The sequence below is a fragment of the Schistocerca americana genome, chromosome 3, assembly GCF_021461395.2.
Source record: "Schistocerca americana isolate TAMUIC-IGC-003095 chromosome 3, iqSchAmer2.1, whole genome shotgun sequence".
NCBI lineage: Eukaryota > Metazoa > Arthropoda > Insecta > Orthoptera > Acrididae > Schistocerca > Schistocerca americana.
The window spans coordinates 648,736,707-648,759,577 of NC_060121.1; the positions used below are offsets into that span (position 1 = coordinate 648,736,707).

The window sequence follows — 22,871 nt, forward strand, 5'->3', positions numbered from 1 at the left end:
ACACACATTCATGAAATCTTACAGCTAGTTACAAAATCATATTTACATTCCTTAATCTACTGTGACTCAACTGAAAACTTAAAATAGCAGCTTGGACTTTTCAGCTGATTAATAATCGGTTACTCTTAAATCATTTAGTCAAAATTAATTACTTATTAATTACTACTTCTTTAATGTCCTCTTGGTCAGGCAAAAGCATGGCAATCTAGCAAACCTTAAATCTTACACTCTATATTTACATGCGTACAAATTACCCATTCTGTGGTATTAATCAATCCTTGGTTGGTACAATTTCAAGTCTACAATGTTCCGTATACCTAATAGTTTTCCAGAGCTTGGATGCTCTAAGCAATAAGCATTTGTGTGAGGTATACCAATGACTTTATATGGTCCATTATAAACAAACTTAAATTTAGAGATTTCATTGTCTATCTCGGTCGACTCCTCATGAGCTTTTACAAGTACTAAGTCTCCGATTGCAAACTTAACAAAACGCGCTTTAGCGTCATGACGACGTATGCGAGCATCTGCTTTTAGCTTCCTTATTTCTCGCAAACGATCTTTTTTCACACCAACACTAACGTCAATCCGTGGAGGGAATTTGATTATCTCTTCCACTAAACTTTTACTTCTGTCATCTAACAGGATTTCCTCACGTTACAATAGTTCAAATTCATGCCTACGTCAATGACATCCAGCCAGTTAACAATGTGTATAGGCTGGTATTGCCTATGCACACCGTCTCCTGCCTCGTCAAAACTAACTACTATTGTTTTATCTTGAGACGTACATGTCAAAGTTTTGCTTTAACAATTAATCACTGCACAATACTTTAATAGCCAATCTAACTCGATAATTACTTCCGTAGTTAAGTCTGGCACGACGACAACCTCTTGTTCAAATCAAGCCCCACATATCTCGAAGTGGACAAAATCTGTTTTGTGACCGGTTTACTGGTCTTCCCAGTAGCACTGATAATTTTCACTCCTTTTACTGGCATAACTACGATGCCAGGTCTGTCTTTCAGTAACTGAAATATTTTTCCAGATACAGCACTCAATTCTGCACCGGTGTCAATCAACACGTTTAGTTGTAGGCCGTGCATATTAACAGACACTACTATCTGTCTACACTTGTCCTCGACTGTTTCTTTATTTTCCCACAGTAAATCCTCGTCTATATCCAGGTCATTCCAGAAAAAACCATCCGGCTTTGATCCTAAATTCGGCTTATCTGGCGGCTTTTTCAGCCTCTGTTCACATACAGTTTTAATTTCAACACCTTTGTCCTGAGGCTTAGTCTGTAGCTTCGCCTTCAATACCGAAACCTTTTCCTGTAACTCGTCAACTAGTGAGTGTAGCTTTGCTATCAATTCACTAATTGTCACCTTCGTTGATTCCTCTTTGGTCAGATTGATCTCCTCTGCCAATCTACCAGGACGAATGTGCCCAGTAGTATCTGCAATTACTTCCTCTGGATCTGCGCAACCCACACTACTACCGTCAGACCGTATAACGTCAGCTCTAACCTCATACACGCTGTAATCTACGTGCTTTTCTACCAATCGTGTCCGGCTATCACAAAAATTTTCGTAATCTTTCTCCTTAACACTCTCGCAATGTTTAAACTGGAGGTCTGCGTCGGATGGGTCGGATGGGTCGGCTACTTCTACCACTATAACTTTCGGTAAGGTCTGCCGGTTAGGGCCAGAACTTTCCGTTACTACTTCGACATCCAACTCCTGCGGGACGAAACACGACGAATCTTGCTCGTGCTCCTCATTAACATAAACTATTTCTGGTGAATTCTGCCGGTTAGGACCAGAACTTTCTGTCACTTCACAAACACTATCTTCCTGCGGAACGAGACGCGGCAAATCCTGCCCGCGCTCCCCATAAACACTTCTCCCGTACAGGCCCCTATAATCTCTTAGTTCGTCGTATAAGCGACCGAACTGTCTTAACCAGATCTCATCCCTCTCTGCATCCCCTCGCTCGATGACGGACGTGTTATCCGACATCTGATCTTCTCTCAACAATTGCGAATCATTCTTAAACCCAATCTCCAGTTCCGCTGTGGGTGTTACAGCTGCCAGTTTATAATCGATTTCCGGAACACTACTTAAAGTGTTCACACTGACAGTGAATGTATTTTCTACTGCCGCGTCTACAGCTGATCTACTACTTGTGGGCACACTCCTTTCTCCTAACACGGGCACACTCTCCCGCCGTTGATTATTCCATACGGAATTTTCATAACGACGACACCTCGGTTTTCTACTGTTATTGGGCCGCCAAAATTTCTCCACGCCCGGTCGGCCCCTCACCGGGGCGGCTAATGGTTTCCCTGTCTCTTTCTAGCAGATACGCTCCCGGGATGTTGCTGAGGCGGCTGATTACACCCTCTGGCGTTATTACTATTCTGCGAAGCCCGTATCACGCTAGTATGATACTGGTTTCCGTCATTCCTGTTATTATTTGCATTGCACCGATTGTCATTACGGCCCGAACCATCATTGTTATTGCTGCCAAGATTGCGGTATGCATTATTCCCATAGTTATCGTTGTTGTGGTTGCTGTGGTACCCGTTGTTGTTACCACGGCCTCTACCACTGTCGCGATTATTGCGCCAATTGTCCTCGTCCTCAACTCTTTCCAGGAAATCATTGATTGTCCTGTAATTGCTTCCTACGTAGCGTTTTGTATCATCTGGCAGCTTCTTGTAGAGTTCCCAGACTATTTCAGATTCCGTGCGGCGATCACGCAAATATTCCAACTTGCGGATCCAACCCTCACAAAACTCCTTCATCGAGCCACGCGAATTCGCATTGAAAGGCCTCGATACGACAAATTCGCGCCAGACACTTTGTTGTTTTTGCTCTGACCAGTATTCAGCCAGAAACAAATTTTTAAACTCGTCAAAAATGTATAGTGCAATAGATGGAAATAGGAGGATATGCATTTCCGGCGTTACATACTAACAAAACAGTAGGGTTTAGGGACAACAGGGTTAGATAGTTTTTTTTTTTTTTTTTTTTTTTTTTTTTTTTTTTTTTTTGGCAGGAGCAAATGTTGAAATAAGAGAGAAGATCTATGGAATGAAGTTTTGGGTTGGACTGCAGTATCACAGTATCAGAGGTCTCACTGAAAACAAACCCTGTCCTTTCCTTTTGTGTCATTCTGCTATGTGTTTGTGTACCCTTGTGTATTTGTGTTCTTCCTGTCTTGATGTGTTTGTCTGATAAGAGTTATGTTGTAGAATTTTTCTAATAATATGTTATTTACTTTGTAGAAATGTTTAGACATTATTTATTCTGTTTTGTCTCAATGCTCATGCGTGAAATTAATGTTTCGAAAACCATTCTCATTATTTTATTTATTTACTTATGTCATAATTCCTGTAACACTGATGTACATGTTTATTTCTATTCTTTTGTAAAGACTGTATGAATACAAATGTCATCTGTTTTATTATGTTTTAATGATGTTTTCTGTATCTTTGTAATTGTATTGTCATGTTATAAAATTGTAATTCACACCAGTTCATTAAATTAAGTAACTTGTAAGCATTCATTTCACTGCACACATTTCTGTTGGTCATAGTATATGCACAATATGTGAGAAGTTGGGACTGCTAGTGTTTGCACGTGTGTTAATAATTCAGCAAGGGACTGGTTAAGAGCATTGCTGGTTCTAAGGACAATTCCAAAAAGTTTGTGAGTGCACAAATGGTGGTTTATGGACTTGGTGTATTGTCCGCAAGACTCTTCGATGGTGATTGTGCACCTGCACAGTCGCAACAGATGACTGCTGGCCGTCTCTACAAGGACTACAGTGGGTCTGCATTTTTGATGGCCCACCATACCATTATTTCTACAAGGACTGCAGTGGGTCTGCACCGCTGGTGGCCAACCAATACCTTCCTTTCTACAAGGACTACAGTGGGTCTGCTACCTACCAATATTCTTTAACTTCGACTGACTCTACTGTGGGTTTGCTCTGTTGTGGACCATTACCTGTCTGCATGTCAAGAGTCAGCATTATCTTTTCGTTGGAAGGACAACGCTACTTCTTCAAGACTGTATGGAAATCCACTACTTCCGTGTGCATTTTCTTTTACTGCTCAGACTTTGAAAAAAAAAAAAAAAAAACACTGCAATTTTACTGTGTTGAATGATCAGGACTGTCTTTATGGACTGTGTGAAAATTTTAGCTTTTGACCAACATTGTATCAAGAAGTGTGTGCATTTGATTTCTTTGTTATTGTAATTATGAAAAATTTTTTCAAATCTGTATGGCCACCGCCCAAAACAAATTGTAAAATTTTTTGTGGGGAGCATGGGGGCTATGTAAGTAGGCTGTTTAGGTTTTTATGTAGGTAACGCCATGTAGCGCTCTATATGAAAATCACTGACTGTGCTGTGTGCAGCCTGTGGCTGGTTTGCATTGTTGGAATTTGCTATTGTAGTGTTGGGCAGATGGCTGTTAACAGCGCTTAGCGTTGCACAGTTGGAGGTGAGCCGCCAGCAGTGGTGGATGTGGTGAGAGAGATGGCGGAGTTTTGAGAGCGGATGATCTGGACGTGTGTCCATCAGGGACAGTAAATTTGTAAGACTGTATGTCATGAACTGATATATATATATATATATATATATATATATATATATATATATATATATATATATATATATATATATATAATGACTTTTTAACACTATTAAGGTAAATACATTGTTTGTTCTCTATCAAAATCTTTCATTTGCTAACTATGCCTATCAGTAGTTAGTGCCTTCAGTAGTTAGAATCTTTTATTCAGATGGCAGTATTGGCGCACGCTGTATTGCAGTAATTTGAGTAACGAAGATTTTTGTGAGGTAAGTGATTCATGAAAGGTATAGGTTATTGTTAGTCAGGGCCATTCTTTTTTAGGGATTTTTGAAAGTCAGATTGCGTTGCGCTAAAAATATTGTGTGTCAGTTTAGTGTTGATCAGATATAGTAAAGAGAGTAATGTCTGAGTACGTTCAGTTTTTCTCAGCTGTTTGGAAACTAAATAACGTAAGAGGTTTATCAGCACAATCATTCACTAATTTTACGTTTCAACTGTAAATGAAATTTTCAAACCTCCTAAAGACTGGCTGTATGTTTCTGGGGAGGACACAAAGGAGATATATATTGTCAATAGACGCAATTAAGTTTTATAAATCTTCAGAGTGCCCATCGTATCTGTTGAAGTCATTACAATTAGTTAGCAAAGAAATCTCTTTCGTCCATACATTGAATCTTTGAGCGATGTATGGAATACTCGTAGTTTGAAAGCAGTTTGGGACTGCTTCGATAAAAATGTATAATCAGTGTAAAAAACCTTTGCTTAGGGATGACAGTGAATTTACACTAGCTCAGAACGGAGTTTCGTTAGTAGTAATTTATACAGAAGGAGGCAGTAAAGGCCAAAATGGTGTACAGGTACGTAAAAACTCAATATTATACTCAGCCTTTATTGGCTCTGTCTTGCAATATTTTCGCCACAGCTTGGTACAGACTTTTAGGAGTTTGCACGTCTACCATACAATCTGCCAAAACTCTCATTAATCGCCGCGCGGTCTTGGGCGCCTTTTCACGGTCCGTGCGGCTCCCCCCGTCGGAGGTTCGAGTCCTCCCTCGGGCATGGATGGATGTGTTGTGCAAATGGTTCAAATGGCTCTGAGCACTATGGGACTTAACTGCTGAGGTCATCAGTCCCCTAGAACTTAGAACTACTTAAACCTAAGGACATCACACACATCCTTGCCCGAGGCAGGATTCGAACCTGCGACCGTAGCGGTCGCGCGGTTCCAGACTGTAGGGCCTAGAACCACTTGGCCACTCGGGCCGGCGGGTGTGTTGTCCCGAGCGTAAGTTAGTACAAGTTAGATTAAGAATTGTGTAGGTTAAGGACCGATGACCTAAGTAGTTTGGTCCCATAAGACCTTACCAGAAATTTCCAATTTCTTACAAACAAACAACGAGATCACATTCACGTGACTCACTCAAGATTGCAGTCGCAAACTTAGTCAAAAATGAAATCGTTGTAAAATGTATATTGCGTTAGTATTATCTATGTTACGAAGATTTCGTGAAATTTGCAATCTTGGTTTTATTGAAAACATATGGAGCTGATGTGACGACGCCAGGAAACGAGACTTGATGAACCTTCAAGCGATGACGTTATCGTGCCCTACATTAGCAGCAGAAGCACCACAAGAGAAGAATTTTGTCTGGCGCACACTCCGTCAACACACTTAACCTCTTAAGTAACACATAATTAAGCTTAATCTTGCGCGCTGAGAAGCTGGTCATCAAGTTCTTGAAGTACTAGCCACGTTCTTCTTGCAAAACTAGGGACTACTCTTTACGAAATCTGGAAGTATTACTCCAATACAGACATATAAGAATAATTATATACTCGTCCATTCTTGCAATTGTTTTTGATAAATATAATCTGAAACAAAAATCCAAATATAAGCTAAAAGTTCAAATGTGAAACATCTTTCAGTTAAGAATTGTCTTTTCCTTCGAATAGGTTCGCCCTGTGATAGTGTTCCGCTACAACAGAGCTCGTGGAATGAGAAATTATGGCTGTGGCTACCAAAGCGTTCATATACATGTGCTGGATAAAAAACACCGCGAGAAATGCATGTTTGAACATAAATGCAGATACTAGCCGAGGGTGTAGGCTGCGCTGTTGTATTTGACCACGAACGCCACCTGTGCTGTTCCTCAATACCTTGCATGTTCAAATGGTTCAAATGGCTCTGAGCACTATGGGACTTAACATCTGAGGTCATCAGTCCCCTAGAACTTGGAACTACTTAAACCTAACTAACCTAAGGACATCACACACATCCATGCCCAAGGCAGGATTCGAACCTGCGACCGTAGCGGTCGCGCGGTTCCAGACTGAAGCGCCTAGAACCGCTCGGCCACACTGGCCGGCACCTTGCATGTATCAGTAGTGGTCAGAACAGCGTTCTACGTAGTTATGAGCGTTATGTCGGAGCTAATTGAATTCGGACGTGGGCAAAATGTTGGTGCTCATATGGTGGATGTTTCTTTAATCAAATGAACCGAAACATTTAGTGTTTCAAGAGGCTCCCTATTGAAGTCTTTTCTTTTTTTAATTTATTGGTTTTCAGAACGTTCCCATACAGGAAGGACTAAACAAGACGAAAATACCGAAGATTTATACCGCATACAGAGAAAGCAGAAAAACATCATCCGCTAAATCAGAATGTGTATGAAAGTGTGTGTTGAGTGATCGTGACATACGGTCATTGAACCCGACTGTCTCAAAAAATAAGAGGACGACATATGCGAAAGTCACTGTAGAACTGAATGTTGCATTATCGAACCCTGTCGGCACCAAAACGACACGAAAAGAACTGCACAAGCAGAGAATATCAGGGTGAGCTGGAATTCCTAGACCTGTCATTAATTATGCAAATGCCCATAACAGAAATAATGGGGCCGAAGCCTTAAAAGATGGACTACGGATCAATGGAAGAATGTCATGTGGTCGAATGAGTATTGTTGCACACTGTTTCCATCTTCTCGTCGAGTTTAAGTCCCAAGACTGAAACGTGGTGGCGGTTCGGTGACGTTTTGGGCAAAGATATCGTGGTATTCCATGGGCCCTACGATAGTCTGCAAGGTAGCCTTACTGACAAGGATTATGTGAATATTTTGGCTCATCAGGTCCATACGATGGTACAATTTCTGTTCCAATGATGACACTGTGTTCCAAGACGACACGGCTCCTGTTCACACACCTCGCATTATCCAGAACTAGTTTTGCGAGCACGATAACAAATTGTCGCATCTCCTACGGCCATTACAGTCACCAGATCTCAACAATACTGAACCTTTGTGGTCTACTTTGGAGAGAATGAAAGGTGGCTACACTGAGCCACAGCGCCAGAGATTGCGCCAAAGAGTATTATTCAGCCGCCTCCACTGGCAGTGCCTGTCGAGGTCTCGTAGTAGTTCTTGTTGAGATGTTTATCTTGATGAAAAGCACTCTAAACATTACAATCTCTCCACACCGACTCGTTACTATCACATCTCAACAAGAACTTTTCAGTATCACATCTCAGCAAGCACTGACTACTAGCACATCTCAACAAACACTCTCTGCTACGAGTTCTTCCCAAGCACTTTTCACTAGCACATCTCAACAAGCACTGACTCCCACGAGTTCTCCCCAAGCACTCACTACTACGAGACCTCGACAGGCACTGCCAGTGGAGGCGGCTGAATAATACTCTTTGGCGAAATCTCTGGCGCTGTGGCTCAGTGTAGCCACCTTTCAAGAATCATGCGCGATCGCTATCCACCTCCATCTTTGTTACCTGAGCTTGCAACTATTTTGTAGAAAGAATGGTATGATTCACTTGAAAACCATACAAGACCTGTATTTATCGATTTATCCAGCAGGTGGAAGCTGTTCTGAATGCCAACGGTTTTTGTACACGGTATTAGACATAGAAATAATCAATATACAAAGCCACATGTTTCTGTAAAACGACTTTCGCATAAAAGGTTTACCGAGCGTCCCCTACAGGAACTTGGAACTGTAAGTTTTGTGTAAGCCTTGTGTAGTATTATTGTGAATTAATGCACGTATCTGTGAGAAGACGCTACTGGCAAACGTCTGAGGTGCGAAACGGCGCAACTATTTCCCCTTAACTCGTCAGATATGGCGAAAACAGATAGGTCAGCCAGCTGCCACAGTCCAAGGAAGGCCGGGGGCGCGTGCGGCAACACGGTATTACGTCGTACTCGAAACATCATGCACACTTATAATTCAGTCACACATATCCATCTTGTTGTCGCTATTTTCGCATTGGTTAATGTATTTTTGAAATTAGTCTTGGCTGAGCATAAAATTCGGTCTCACCATTAAACATAATGTAACAGAAAAATTGAGGACTAAATTATTTTGCTGATGGTAAACAACGGCCCTCTTGCTTCACGATTATGTTCACTAAAAACTTCCAGCTCTCCTAGTTTCTACACATTTTTACCACCATAAACACTCTAAGAAAGAAAAGAAAAATATGACGAACCATGAAGGAATTACCTGAATGGGACGCAAATCGGCCTTCGGCCTAGGAATGTTGCTGAATGCAGTAGAACTATCTTCAGTGATGAGTCACGCAACAACTTGAGTCCCGCTTCAAATTGATCCCCGATGACCAGCGAAAACATGTCTGCAGACTCCCGAACAGTGGTGGGATATCATCCTAACCGTCGTGCGCCATACGAGCGGACAGCGAGTAGTGATGGTCTGTGATGCCATTTTATTTCATAGCAGGATCGCTTTTGGTTGGCATATGCGATGCTCTCACAGAACAGAGGTACGCTGGCGGTATTCTACGTCCCGTTTTGTTGTCCTTCATGGCAAGCCATCCTTGGCTTACATTTCAGCAAGATAACGCCCGCCCACACATGGCGAGAGTTTCTACTGCTTACCTTCAGTCTTGCCGAACCCTGTCTTGGCATCCAGGTGCCAGATCTACGTTCTCAGATTAAGGGCAGGGCCCTCCAAACAGCTCGGGATTTTGTCGATCTAAAGCGCCATTGAAGCACATCCTACAACTCTCTCAGTCAATGTCAAGCTGAATAACTGTTTGCATAAGGGCCAGAGGTGGACCGACCCGTCATTGACTTGTTCGATTTGTGAAGCTCTTTCTCTTGAAAAAAATCCTCCAGTTTTTCTGAAACTGTAATCATTTGTTTGTCTGTACATGTACATCACATCTACCAATTTCCGGTTCACCTGGACAATTCTTCGTGGAGTGTCGTTTTTTATTTTCATTTTTTTTAAGCAGTTACATTTTTAAAGCGAATCCATAAACTACAAATTTTAAAAAGTCGTGGTTTGCTACAAATAATAGAGTATAACAGTTTAATTGATGCGTCTGTTACGAAGAAGCCGTTATTTTTGTAGCCCGTAAGAGAGACCAGCGGGAAGCGTAGCTTGTCGACCCGTTCAGATTCGGTGGCTGTAGTTTAGGGGAGATATTAACCACGCGTCGTCAGATGCGAAACATTCTGCATGCACACACATTCACGGTGACGATACGAGGGAAATACACAGGACGCTGCTTTCGTTGCCTCTGGGCTATAAGCGGGCTATAAAACTGTGGCTTTATGAGAGTCTGGATGAACTGTGTTTCAGCACTTCTTGGATGTGAAACTGCGTTGCCAGGATGAGGCTAGCTTTTAAAAATACCATCCGTGCAACGGTCATAAATTCTCTCATACTTCCATTTCGTTGACTAATGTAATGTTCTTACGCTTCCCGCTTACTTTGGAACAAATGAGAAACGTCTCTGAACCAGTGATCCCTACCTGATCTGGATCCCAAATCGCTACTGTTTAATCGTGCCGGCCAAGGATTACAGTTTTTCTTTTCATGCCTAACTAACATGATGACCACGAAACCTCAAAAGCAAAAGAAAACTTGCTGATTCTGTCCCAAAGTGAGCCTATTACTTTAAATGTTTCGGATTTTTTAAAATAAATTCTCTCAAAATCAGTCTCAACAAAAGGTGACTGTGCGCTGTATCATATAAAATATCTAGAGTGATCAGGCCATAGAGAAGCTGAGCAGAAATTCGATTCTGATTTTTTCCACTAATGCTGTATTCAGTAACCCCGCCAGCGGAGAGCGATATGTGCACAGAGGACCCGGCGTGGATCTCACAGCAGAGTAGCGCTGCAAGCTGTCACAGACGGCGCGCTGAAACATTGTACGGGCAGAACCACTGACCCAAGCGTTTGCATCTCAGAAGCGATTTCAGTTACCTCGGATTTCCTTCTCCTCTGTTACCACGTGCCTAGCTGTTCAGTCACCCGCGCTGGTTGCGTTTTGTGATTTTCTCCTTGCTCGTCTCTATGCGGTGTTCGCACACTCAAATCTCCCCTTGATTGACTTGTACGTCGAGTTTCGTTTCACGCTTCCATGGTTCAGCTCTCCGGCTTTGTTGTCGAAAACTTTAGTTTTACATGTAGTTTCAGTGCGAAACAATGCCATGATAAATTAGATACTACAGTAACTAAGGCTTTGTGTACGTGTAATTCGTAAAACCCAAGTGTTGTAAACAACGCAGACGGTTCTTGTTCAACGTTGTTATCGGTTGCTCAGACACACTATTACCAATGATAAAAATTACGGCTGAACTAAGGACGTACCCATTTAGTACAGCCGGCCGCGGTGGTCTAGCGGTTCTAGGCGCTCAGTCCGGAACCGCGCGACTGCTACGGTCGCAGGTTCGGATCCTGCCTCGGGCATGGATGTGTGTGATGTCCTTAGGTTAGTTAGGTTTAAGTAGTTCTAAGTTCTAGGGGACTGATGACCACAGATGTTAAGTCCCATAGTGCTCAGAGCCATTTGAACCATTTAGTACAAACTGATATTAAAATATTCATGGGCACGTGCTTCTCAGTATAAAATGAAAAATATTTTTATGCTTATGTTGCTAGCTAACTATATAGAGACACGTACTGCAAATGTGTTAATGTATTTCTTTCAGCAGGATGTTAAGACCCAATTTCAGGAAGATAATCTGCGTTTTGGGTACTAAATATGCTCTATTTTAACAAACGTATATGTGTTAGATGACAAATAATATTTCGAAAGAAGCTCCTGTTTCCGAGTGTTGCAAGTGCTTATCAATTTCGTGCGGTATATATAGAGTCAAGATACAAGTCTCATGAAATACTTCCGGAACACTGAATTTTGTTGTCATTTGTACGGACAAAATCACAAGAGACATTTTAAAATTCGTAACTTATGTGAACGAATTAATTGTTCTGGTTATGTAGGCCTCTTTTAATGAATTGATGTAGACCTGTTCTGATCTGACAGTCCCCTGCTACAGACACTGTTAAAATCAATGATTGATCGAAACTTTTTACCTCACTATAATGTGACGATGAAGATGACAGGACGCTAGAGCTACGAGTAACTTCTATGCTCAAAGACCGAGAGTTCTCCATACAAGCAGTCGAGTATCACTACTGTCAACTAATTATTCATAAAGAGACTTCTCATGATCCAAGATGCTCCTCACATGGTGTCAAAACCACTTAGCCCCTGATATGACAGAATTAATGGCATGAATGTGACAGGTCGCTACAACATTTCTGGTGAACTCATCGATAAAATATCGAATGTGAAAAGATAGAACTTCAGTAGCGAGAACACTTTTGTTCTGTTTTCGCAAAATTCCAAGACGTTCTAGGTATTGCCGAGTAAGCCATGTTGGAGGCGATAGAAAAATCAAATAAGATAAAGCCTCAGCATAGTGTTTACATTCAAAGACAAGACTAGTTCAGAATTGCAGACTCACACTGTTATTGAAAAACACAGTTTCCACAAATTCTTGGTTATATTTGTTGTTTTGCTTTTTACAAGGCTATAAATTCTTTATTGTTTCTGTTTCAGCCTCCTTAGACCTTTGAGTATGCAATAGGTTTTTCTCGATCTAGTTCACACTACTTCTGTTTATAGGCACCATGTAAACCAAACTGAAAGTCAGATACAACAGTTGATTAGAAATTTGGAACATGATGTTCTCAGAATCTTGTATCTAAAGTACGTATGGATTATGGATGTGATTAGCTTACTTGCATTCTTATTTAAAAAATTCAGCTCACAGAACCAATCAAAATGTCAGTGTTCTAAATCTACAATCCTTTCAACAGCAGATCGAGAAAAACCTATTGCATGCTCAAAGGTCTAAGGAGGCTGAAACAGAAACAATAAAGAATTTATAGCCTTGTAAAAAGCAAAACAACAAATATAACCAAGAATTTGTGGAAACTGTGTTTTTCAATAACAGTGTGAGTCTGCAATTCGGAACTGAAACGAGCAAAAAAACAGAAAGCATAGGGGAGAACTTCAGGCAGCAACTTGTGTTCTTACAATAATTGTTCGATTTACTGTCGTTAGTTGGCTACAGAAGGGATCCATAGCGTTCTGACTGGACACTGGGATTGTTTTCTTTTTCGTGTTTGATTAGACCAGCAAACCATCACCCCCAGTTCTTAAAGAATCGAACTTCCTTGGTAAAACATGATATCTCCCGAACACTGTGTCATTCAGTGTTGTAATGTTTTCAGGTATATTCAAGAACAGCGAACGTGTAGTTAGCAGTACACTTTTCTCCTTCGATCATTTTGTGTCGGGTGTCAACGAGCAAAAGTTTCGTAAGGATGTGAAACTCGCCTAACGGCCAGACCCAAACTTCCATATATCTTCGTTCCTCCGCCACAATCTGTGCTCGTACACACATTACGTAATTCCCGTACAGAGGGGGATACCTTAATTGAAAGTCACTGCCCGATACCGGCGGATAAATACGATATTGCAGTGCCTATGCTTGTCCATAGCATGGGTATGGCCGAGACTCGCGCACGGATAGCCAAAGCGGTTAAGACAACGACTCGCGTAAAGCGAGATATCCGAATGAATATGGTGTGAGTAATTTTCGCGCCGTGAGTTATGCTGCCACAAGACATGTACACAGTTTATAACTGTAATACTTGACTACGTGTGTTAAACGTTTAACATAATATTATAGCTCTTAGTGAGTAGATTATGACAGCATTATACATTATTAAATTCAGCCAATAACTGAACGAAATATTGAGAGCAAAAATTTTTGTTGCTCCTGGAAGACATTGATAGACAACCTGCGGCTGGTATTGTGCCCCGGCTTAGCGATTTAGTAAGAAAATCTTGCAAGCAGAACAGTACAGAAGGTAATAGTCTTTCCATTGGTCTTAAATGGAATAGTTCTTAATGCAGTGCAATGAGTGTAAAATTTTTAATGTATTTTCATTTAGAGATTATTACCGATTTGTAACAAGCATAAAAATGTATAAATTCTGAACTATGTAATAGTTTCAATTATCATCGAAAGAAAATTATTTTCTACGGCTAGTTACATAGAAATACATGTTACTTCGTCGAAGAGGCACTGAAGCCAGACACGACATGGAAGACTGGTTATGAGATATGGTTAGTTTTGGTAACAAAAACAAGAACAGAATGGAAGGAGTTGACCACTAATATATTCGTTAGGATGATATTAATCCATACTTTATACTGTTTGATGGCTGCTTGAAAGATTTTTTTAAGTGTGTGTCCCAGAATAATCAACACCTTTCTGGAAACAAGCAAATGATTCAAGATTTTATGTAGAGATTTCTTAGTCCTGGTATAGTCTATGTGAACGGAGCCATTGCTTTGACAGAGATGTGTCAGCAACGCCAGATTTAAATAAGGAATCGACAGACTTAGCGTTAATTAGTACATTCTTTAGTTGAAGAGGTCTCTTCTGGATGTATTTGATTTCACACCACAAATCATTCGTATTATCGCTTTTGGATTCAGAATACTGTAGTTTGGCTTGATGAGGTAAGTCCAAAATATTGTAATGTGTAAGACTAACGAATGAAGGTAAGCAAGAAAATTGTGGTCCTGCGCAAAATCACTAAGCGGATCCAAGTTTCCATTCAGTCACTCGTTGACCAATCTGGTACGGCAATAGAAGATAGTAAAAGAAAAGTAGAAGTTATCCTCGATGGCGGGTGTTCATAAGAGACAAGGGGAGTGGGACAGGACAGCTGTTATTCTCTATGTACTTAAATAACGTGACGTATAGGATGAGCAGCAGTTTGCGGCTGTTTACTGATGATGCTGTGGTCTACGGGATGGAGTCATCGTTGAGCGACTGTAGGAGAATACGAGACGACTTATAAAAGCTTTCTAACCAGCGTGATCAATGGGAGTTAGCTTTGAATGTAGAAATATGTAACTTAATGTAGACAAGAAGGAAAAACAGTACCGTAATGTTGGAATACGGCATTAGTAGTGTTCTCTTTAACACAGTCGCGTTGGTTAAATATCTGGGCATAAAATTGCAAAGCTATATAAAATGGAACAAGCATTGTAGAGACGAAGGCGAATGGTCGACTTCGATTTATTAGAAGAGTTTTAGGAAAGTGTGGTTAATCTGTAAAGAAGACAGCATACAGGACACTACTGGGGGCCATTCTTGGATACTGCTCGAATGTTTGGAGGTCTCCACCCGGTCAGATTAAAGGGAATAATCGAAGCAGTTCAGAGGCGGGTTGCTAGCTTTGTTACCGGTAGGTTCGATCAGCACGCATGTATTACGGAGATAATTCGGGAACACAACATCCTGGTGGGAAGACGACGTTCTTTGGAGGAACGCTACTGAGAAAATTTAGAGAACCGGAATTTGAAGCTGACTGCTGAACCACCCTACTGCCGCCAACATACATTTCGCGTAAGGAGCACGAACGCAAAAGAACGTAGTGCTCGTGTGGAGGCAAGTAGTCGGTCTTTTATCCCTCGCTCTATTTACGAGTGGAGCAGGAAGGGAGACATGTATTAGTGATACAGGGTACCCTCCACCACACATCGTATGATGGCTTGCGACATATGTACGTGAAATTTTATGTAGAAGTATGTCATTTTTACGTAACCTTCGTCTATAACATTTGCAGGGAAATAAAACTTGTTATAGTCGTTTCTCAGTTCCGCGCTACACTTGTCTCACCTGAATTTATTGTCAGATCGTCAGCCAAGGAATTAACAATTGCCAACCTCTTCTATCAGTATGTCCTCATATTTTATGCGTAGAGTTGGTTACAAACTCTTTGTAGGTTCTGAAAAGTACGTACATAATTTTTCGAAGTCTTTTCTCAATGAATTTACCAAAATCAAGTTTATAATGAAAATTGCAACTTCATTGCCACTTCCAAAAACTACACTTGATTTATTATTTTTAGTGCATTTTTCGTATCTTCTGTCAACTAAAGAAACTGAACATCTCTTAATGTTACTGACGAAGAGCCATCAATGCACACAAAAAATAAATGTAACGTCGAACTCCACACGTAGATAGTTTCCAGTCCGGTGACGACCGATAGATTAATATACACTCCTGGAAATGGAAAAAAGAACACATTGACACCGGTGTGTCAGACCCACCATACTTGCTCCGGACACTGCGAGAGGGCTGTACAAGCAATGATCACACGCACGGCACAGTGGACACACCAGGAACCGCGGTGTTGGCCGTCGAATGGCGCTAGCTGCGCAGCATTTGTGCACCGCCGCCGTCAGTGTCAGCCAGTTTGCCGTGGCATACGGAGCTCCATCGCAGTCTTTAACACTGGTAGCATGCCGCGACAGCGTGGACGTGAACCGTACGTGCAGTTGACGGACTTTGAGCGAGGGCGTATAGTGGGCATGCGGGAGGCCAGGTGGACGTACCGCCGAATTGCTCAACACGTGGGGCGTGAGGTCTCCACAATACATCGATGTTGTCGTCAGTGGTCGGCGGAAGGTGCACGTGCCCGTCGACCTGGGACCGGATCGCAGCGACGCACGGATGCACGCCAAGACCGTAGGATCCTACGCAGTGCCGTAGGGGACCGCACTGCCACTTCCCAGCAAATTAGGGACACTGTTGCTCCTGGGGTATCGGCGAGGACCATTCGCAACCGTCTCCATGAAGCTGGGCTACTGTCCCGCACACCGTTAGGCCGTCTTCCGCTGACGCCCCAACATCGTGCAGCCCGCCTCCAGTGGTGTCGCGACAGGCGTGAATGGAGGGACGAATGGAGACGTGTCGTCTTCAGCGATGAGAGTCGCTTCTGCCTTGGTGCCAATGATGGTCGTATGCGTGTTTGGCGCCGTGCAGGTGAGCGCCACAACCAGGACTGCATACGACCGAGGCACACAGGGCCAACACCCGGCATCATGGTGTGGGGAGCGATCTCCTACACTGGCCGTACACCACTGGTGATCGTCGAGGGGACACTGAATAGTGCACAGTACATCCAAACCGTCATCGAACCCATCGTTCTACCATTCCTAGACCGGCAAGGGAACTTGCTGTTCCAACAGGACAATGCACGTCCGCATGTATCCCGTGCCACCCAACGTGCTCTAGAAGGTGTAAGTCAACTACCCTGGCCAGCAAGATCTCCGGATCTGTCCCCCATTGAGCATGTTTGGGACTGGATGAAGCGTCGTCTCACGCGGTCTGCACGTCCAGCACGAACGCTGGTCCAACTGAGGCGCCAGGTGGAAATGGCATGGCAAGCCGTTCCACAGGACTACATCCAGAATCTCTACGATCGTCTCCATGGGAGAATAGCAGCCTGCATTGCTGCGAAAGGTGGATATACACTGTACTAGTGCCGACACTGTGCATGCTCTGTTGCCTGTATCTATGTGCCTGTGGTTCTGTCAGTGTGATCATGTGATGTATCGGACCCCAGGAATGTGTCAATAAAGTTTCCCCTTCCTGAGACAATGAATTCACGGTGTTCTTATTTCAATTTCCAGGAGTGTAGAACTGTTTCCTACAGATTCTCTTTGTTTCCTGTTACGCAGGCAAGAATTCACCCATTTCGCAGAATTTTCTGCTAGACTAGAGTTTGGCTAACTGTGATTAATGTGAACTGCAACACAACGGGTGTCAGTCATGTACTACAGTAATCGATATTCACATCCGACATCAGCAACAAGTGGATCCGCACATATTCCGACACGGATATTGACAATTACATCACCAGTCCACTCACAGTTCATTTTAATGACAGAGACATGCTATAAATTCAAAATCTTCCCAATTCCAGATGTGCACAGACCGGTTCAACGATGACAGCACCGACTGGAAGCCTACCATAGTCGATGTGAATCATTTGACTATCGTAATGGCGCGATACCCGCAACTCTTCGAGGTGATCATAACGCTATGAGAACACAGTGCATAATTTTTTGCATCAGTAAAATGCAGAATTCAGATTTACGCTTTTCTAACGACTGCATGTTATTTCCATTCCTTGATTAATACAGTAGTTCACTACCGCTACGCCATAGAAATGTGACGCCGCAGTGGATGTGCGTGCAGCATCTGGCTCTGGACAGAGAGGCGCCGCCGCCTGCCAAGCAAAAGCGCTCTGCCAACAGGCGGCGTGAGGCTGCCAAGGCGGTGCCCCACTGCTCCGCCACCAGGGAGCTCGGTGTGCAGTCCGAACACTGCGTGTGATGTGTGAAGTGCTTGTGGAATAGCGTTCAATAATCACTAAGCAGATCGATAAAAAATAAGCTCTAACTGAATAAACTCAGTAGTGGCATGAGGCATGAAGCAATGTCGTTATATAAGCTAGGTCGTTACATAAGGGCGACCAAAAATTTGCCGTTACCAACATGTCAGTGCTTATTCACCCCAATCGGAGTCGAGCTGGGCTGCATACACTGATCAGCCAGAACTTTATGACCATCGACCTACTATCGATACAAACTCGTCCAGGCGATAGCAGAATCATCTGGAGAGGAATGAATGCTAGTCAGACAGACGCATACACATCAAACAAAGTTTTGCATCACCTCTGTTCCGAGAGTCCCACAACCTGTACAGAAAATTGGAATTGAGATCAACATAAACATAATTTCCGCCTTTTTTATCCCTCATGAAAACCACACATTGTATGTTGTACCACCATACAGCGAGACCTTCAGAGGTGGTGGTCCAGATAGTTGTACACACCGGTACCTCTAATATCCAGTAGCACGTCCTCTTGCACTAAAGCATGCTTGTATTCATCGTGGCATACTATCCACAGATTTGGTCCAGATTTATCACTCCTCCTTGGCACCGCAGTCATTTTTTTTCGTCTTTGTATATGCACGTAGTCCCAGCTGGACTACTCATGTCGAAGGTTACCACCACAATTGCTTACAGCAGAACGTTGAAAATATTCCGTGGCTGCAGGGTTCTCAGGGAATGTAGTTAATTTTTACAAGGTCTTTGGGCGTGACCGAGTTGGGACGCCAGTACAAGTTGCTGAGACGGGCTACGCTGGAAGATGCGGGCAGTGGAGTAGAAGACGGGGCGACAGCAGCACAGGCTCATTCAGAAGCCGTGCTACGTGCGGCTGACGAATCATGGAGAGGCGTTCGCCCAGTATTGGGGCGTTGGCCCGTCTCGCCTCAAATCAGCTGCGGGGTTGAGTGACGGACGGGAATGTAGGTCAGCTGGTGCTCGGCCAAGAACGGTAAGCCTTTCCCAAACTGGTAGACAAGGAGCGATCTACGGGACATCGCTGGCGGCCAGCGCAGTGTATGGCCGCTGTGGGGATACAAACAACCAAGTGGAGCGATCGGTGTCTTTTACTGGGCCAGAGGACCGCGATTCCTGTGAAGGCAGAGAAAGGGGCGTCTATATTTCAAGAGCAGCACTGTCTACTCGCTGTGGCAGCCGATGGCTGCGTCTTGGTTGTTATGTGATCCTATATAGTGTACAGTTCACATTATTAGCTGTGCATTGAAGTGTATCGGTTAACAACACGGAAAGTTTGTCGTTATAGTGCTGCATGTTACGGTTGTTGTGTGATGGTACACTGGACGTGCGATTTTATTCTCTAAAGGCGAGAGACATTCTGATTTTGTTAATTACACACGTGAGCGTGATGGATCCCTATGTATTATTGTAAAGAAGGTGATTTTTTTCTTATCACCCTGTGAGCGTTACTGATTTCGTTTATGCAATTTGTACAAAAATAGTTATCGTGTTATTTTTCTGTGTGAGAGTGATCCAAAGAAATTTTTCATAGCCAAGATTACATTCAAAACTGTTTTTTTATTTACCGGTTTCGACAGATACAAGCGTCATCTTCGGATATTCAAAAAAATTTTGGGTCTATGTAGTGTTTCAATGTGCGTTCATTACTCATGTCATGTTAACATTTTAATGGAGAGTATATTCCACATTCCACACAGATTTGCCAAATATAAAATTACAAACAGGTTTGTTTCAAAAAAATTTCAAATGGCTCTGAGCACTATGGGACTTAACTTCTGACGTCATCAGTCCCCTAGAACTTAGAACTGCTTAAACCTAACTAACCTAAGGACATCACACACATCCATGCCCGAGGCAGGATTCGAACCTGCGACCGTAGCGGTCGCGCGGTTCCGGACTGTAGCGCCTTGATCCGCTCGGCCACCCCGGCCGGCAAACAGGTTTGTCACAAGTAAAAATACACACAGTTAATATGCAGGTTGTGGAACTTGGCATTCTACATTTATAGCACTCCTTTAATGCTTGTCAGCTGTTAAAATCCACAAGTCCATATATTTCCCAGTGCGTACATGTAATCCAAAACTTGCACTTTTACTACACATGGCGGATTTTAACAGCTAACAAGCATCGAAGGAGTTCTAATATATAGACATGCCAAGTCCCACGACATGCATTTCAGCTGTGTATATTTTTACTTGTGACAAACGCGTTTGTAATTTTATTTTTGATAAACCGGTGTAGAATGCGAAACATACTCGCCACTAAAATGTTAACATGGCATGAGTAATTAACACACAATGAAATATGACGAATAACCAAAAAAGTTTTGAAGATCTGAAGATGAGAATTGTACCTCTCGAAGCCGATCAGTAAAACGTTTGAACTTGATCTTGGCTATAAAAATAAATATCTTTAAAGTACATACAGAACAGTCTGGGAGTGATTCATTTATACATTTTATGCTACAGAGGATTGGATTGAGGTATGCATAAGAAGTCCTGTAGTAGCTTGTCATAGTAAGTAATTGGATTACGAGCAGCCGGTGTCCAGATTTTAGCTATGTGCTATGCGTATGTGTGCTATGTGGTGATCTTAATTTGTGAGAGACGTCTGAGTTTCCTTTGGTTAATTCCAGAAGCTCTATTTATTTTTCCTGTCAATGCCAAAGAGCCATACATTGTAATTGTTTTTCTTTTTGGCCAATTATGTGTGTTCGGGCAAAGTTGATTTTAATTCTGTTTCTTTGTACTCAAGACATTTTAGTTGTTATTCTTTTCTTTGAGCTCTGCCATCAAGAATTAAATTGGGCTTCAAATTATGTTCTGTTGAACAGTTATTATTCTGTAGCCAGGAAGATTTTATGCTTATAAATTAGTTGTTCAACTGAGCACACCCTCCTGCACAATCCCCAGCCCGAAGCCTCTTTCATCAAAAACCTGAGCAACAAGTGTATCTCCATCATACAATGGCGGGGTGTGTTTTAATAAACTGCAATTTGCTTATCTTTTGAAACAATAGGGCTTAAAACCAAGGCGTTAAAATATTTATGGAATATTACATTTGGTATTGAGGGAACACAGACATGTTAAAAACATGAATACTCGAAATTGAACTCACACTACGATAAAATTAAGTTTATAGGGGAGTTGGGGAGAGGCTTTATTAACTTTTTAGACCTCACCATGAACATAAGTAAACAACAGCATTCATTTAAGATACACAGAAAAGTAACTTCAACATACCCAGTAGTACCGGCCAGTTTCCAGGATCCCATAAAACACAAACATAAAGCCTTCCACTCCATGGTACACGTCCTACTATCTACACCACAAACCAAACCAGAGTTTTGAAGGGAATTGAAATTAATTAAGGAAGTAGCGTACAGCAATGGTTATAGTCCAACCTTAATTGACAATATGCTCAGCAGGAAGCAGAGACAGACGATAGTAGCACTTCTTTATCCCTTTTTTATGGGCCCCCATGCTATATGTGAGTAGGACTTCACAGGTTCTTGCCATAAAACTAAAATCCAGGAAATATACTCCATCCTTTTACACTAGGAATACTGTTGCCCATCTTCCGTTGAACAGAAAAGATAAGATTCCACCTTTAGAACAGAGTGGAATTTATAGGATTTCCTGCAATCTTTGAGGCAAATTATGCGACGTTTTCCATATTGGAACTAACGTTACTCGAAATTCTGACCAGTAATAAACGCCAGACAAGGAATCCTGATCTGGTCCTTAATGACCAAATACAGTTCCATTAGCCGGCCACTGTGACCGAGCCGTTTTAGGGGCTTCAGTCAGGAACCGCGCTGCTGCTGCGGTCGCAGGTTCGAATCCTACCTCGGGCATGGATGTGTGTGATGGCCTTTTGTTGTTCGGCTTAGGTAGTTCTAAGTCTAGGGGACTGATGACCTCAGATGTTAAGTCCCATAGTGCTAAGAGCCATTAGAACCGTTCCATTACTTACCCTTGCTCAAATGGTAGCAGCCAGTTATTTCTCTCACCATTAGTAAATAAGCTTGTTATACCTGTTCCATACCCACATTCCATAGACTTCTTTCTCCCCCATTCCACCCTTTTTTCGGCCTGTTCATCAGGTTCACCAATTTGCCCATATGACATAGTAGCCTGTGCAATTACTGACTAATAAAACATATTTGGCTTACACACTTATACAGTTTTAATATCTGAATATGCTGTACTATAAGATTTATTTGTTCAGAGCCTCTTTGGGTATTACATTATGCTTCTGTTTTGAATTGTTGTACTCATAAAATGTCACACATCTTTGTACAACAATCTTTGTATAATATAAGTATGAATCCTCTCTGTACTTGTGTGGACTATCTGTTTAGTGCCGGCCGTTGTGGCCGAGCGGTTCTAGGCGCTTCAGTCCGGAACCACGTGGCTGCCACGGTCGCAGGTTCGAATCGTGCCTCGGGCATGGATGTGTGTGATGTCCTTAGGTTAGTTAGGTTTAAGTAGTTCTAAGTCTAGGGGACTGATAACCTCAGATGTAAAGTCCCATAGTGCTTAGAGCCATTTTATCTGTTTAGTATTAAATTATCTGACGATGGTCTAAGAAGCTGAAAGCCGCTTCATAACGAATTATTAAATAAATATTATTGTGCAACATTAATACTGTGTACCTAAGTATTTAAAATCAATATATTTTATACACAGTTTTAG

The 22,871-nt window shown here is 42.3% G+C and overlaps 1 protein-coding gene across 1 annotated transcript in view; it reads right to left on the reverse strand.

Annotated features, from left to right (window-relative positions):
- The window catches only part of LOC124606271 (rho GTPase-activating protein 6), a 1,145,472-nt gene that overhangs the window by 808,851 nt on the left and 313,750 nt on the right, over nt 1-22,871 (reverse strand). The gene's annotated exons all lie outside the window — the stretch shown is intronic.